Source organism: Urocitellus parryii, chromosome 10, assembly GCF_045843805.1.
Source record: "Urocitellus parryii isolate mUroPar1 chromosome 10, mUroPar1.hap1, whole genome shotgun sequence".
Classification (NCBI taxonomy): Eukaryota; Metazoa; Chordata; class Mammalia; order Rodentia; family Sciuridae; genus Urocitellus; species Urocitellus parryii.
The window spans coordinates 49,156,248-49,158,791 of record NC_135540.1 but is presented as its reverse complement, the minus strand read 5'-3'; the positions used below and the strand labels follow the sequence as shown (position 1 = coordinate 49,158,791).

General features: G+C 44.8%; 1 pseudogene; it reads right to left on the bottom strand.

Annotated features, from left to right (window-relative positions):
* Window positions 1-1,437: 1,437 nt before the first annotated feature.
* On the bottom strand, window positions 1,438-2,341 carry LOC113189362 (phosphatidylinositol N-acetylglucosaminyltransferase subunit C-like; annotated as a pseudogene).
* Window positions 2,342-2,544: the final 203 nt, after the last annotated feature.

Here is a 2,544-nt window from a genome sequence, read left to right as displayed (position 1 = left end):
GGCAGATAGATCATGAGCTCTGTTTTCAGACCCTTGAGTAGTTAAACTCAATATGTACCAGGAATTTTCACCAGGGAATGAATTAGTAGTTGAGCTATCCTTGAGAAAATTTCAGACTGCTGCCTCTTTTGTTGCTTGGTGCAGTAGAGTATGTCTTTCCCCTTTTTATGAAATTGAAAAAGTAGTTCACAAGCAGGCAGAGAAGGCCAGAGTGATGGCAGAGTTTTGGGCCACACACACTACCGTATGTTGCCTGTTGATTCCTGGTACATAAATGCTTTGCCAGTGGTCTGCCAGCCCTGCTAAATCTAGGAAGGAGAGATTTGTTTGAACAGGTCCCTTTCTTCCTCACACTGCACCAACACTACAAAAACAAAACAAGAAAAACCCCAAATTCCACGTCACTTAGTGATTTACCTCTATAGGGATTAAACAATGCCGAACAGAGGCTGTCACCATGAGGCCATTGTCATTTTAAAGTCTGGCCCAGACATGCTGTTCAATTAAAGAAGGTTCTAAATCCAGGGATTTGGTACTGGGGATCTAATTATGGAACATAATTACCTGTGGGCCTTTGAAATGCCTGAAGCCAGGGTGAGCAGAGCAGGCTAGTGCCCAGGGCACCGACTTATGCTTCAGGGCTTGCTGTGACCTCTTGCCTGAGGAGCTCCCTTCAAATAAATCTTCTCCACAAATGTCCACTCCTTTCCAATTGGGAAGGGAGTAAGAATGTGTAATTCTTGAATAGTTCCTTTGGAATTTGCATCTTGGCGACTCTCTCATAACTTAAATTTATGTCTGATTTCTTTCTTGAGTCTTTAATAGTAGTTTCCACTTTAATATTCTAGGGTGTGTGCGCAAATGGATAGAGAAAGAGAGAGAACCAGGAGATTTGATGGACTATTATCTTCTTCTTAATACTTTATTTTCTTAATTTTTTTATGTTAATTATATATTACTTTTATAATGTGAAAGCCTGAGCCCCCAAAGTAACAAGGCAGCCAAGCTATGAAAATAATTTTCAAAATTTTATTTGTTCTTTTTAGATATACTGAAATTAATTTCTTTTTATTCGGTTATTCTTTTCTTCTCCTTCTCTTTCCTATCTCTCTCCCTCTTCCCCACCCCTCCCCTCCTTCTCCTTTTTGTTTTCATTGTTACTTTTAAAATAAATTCCACATCACTTCATCTGTTATAGTGAATAACAAAGGAGAGGCAATGTTTCAAGAGGGCACCAGAAAACCTTTCCATCAATCATAAAATGGCAGAAAGGGAAAGTATCTTCAGCCACCCAAGCCTTTGGTTATTTTTTCTTTTGATCTCTGTTCTCTCAGGCACATCAGCCTGCTGCTTCCAGAATGGGCTCTGCCTTCAGAGTTTGTGCTGGTTAGGATGCCAGTCTACCAGCTGCCTTAACAATGTAATGGGGTCCCTCACTTAGCTGAGGAACCTGGACAAGTCTTCTTTGATTTCAGCTTCATCTCAAGGCCCAGGGGTGTTTTCTTTAAAAAACTGCAAGGGAATGAGGTAGAAAGGGCAGAGACAGGAGATGGAAACCAGCAGAAGAGCCAAGAGTATGGTCCCCACAGCACTAATGGACCGCAGGCCTCAGAAGGCTGAAAACGCAAAAAGCAGTGTGACTCTCCCCCCCACCCCCTCACATAGCTGTGGGAAGTACAGGCCTTCAGTTTCTTCTGTCACATGGGCCACAGTGCAAAAACTGGACAGGAAATGTCACCATGATGGAGGGGCATGCAAGGACAAGGGAAAGAAGTGAGGCCAGGCAGACAGAAGTGAAGATGGCCATGCTGGATACAATGGCGGCCTTGGCCGCATAGTCAAAGAAGATGAGGTGGCCCAACAGCATGAAGACTGGCATGGCATAGATGGTGTCAGTGCTAATGGACTATCAGGGTCTTCAGCCCTGGTAAAAAACCGTAAGTGAAAGTAGTGAAGACCCGGGCACCCCGCAGGTCAGCCCACTGGGTCCGTCCTCTCTTCTTCCACCCTTGGCCCCCATCAATGAAATCCAACAAAACATAACCAATCAATGAAGATGTCAGGCCAGTTCTAAAAAGCCAGTGTGGGGGGGGGGGTGTCCAGAAGACCCTGGTCCATATACCACCAAATGACCACGAAACACTGACACTGCCCAGCTGTTGTATCACCACACTGGACCCGAAGACCACAACCCGAAATTGGTATTTGCAGGCACAGAGGTTCCTCTGGAGCTTTTACAGGAACCACAGGTCCATGTAGTTATCAGGGAAGGCCTGTGCCCATCCAAGACCTTCTGCCACCTGGCATCCTTGGTGCTAGTTACAGGTTGGGCACATATCATCTTAAACTCAGGCCAGTCCACTCTCCCTCCTAGAAGTCCATGTGGTGCTAGGAGCCACAGCAAAAGTATTATGATACATGGCACCTTTGGTTAAGGTGACTGCCAGCTAGCCATTGAGATGATATGATTATGTTAAGATTTACATTCATATGGAAATTGGACTCCTGCGGTTCACCTGGGCCTGCTACAGGACTCATGTTACG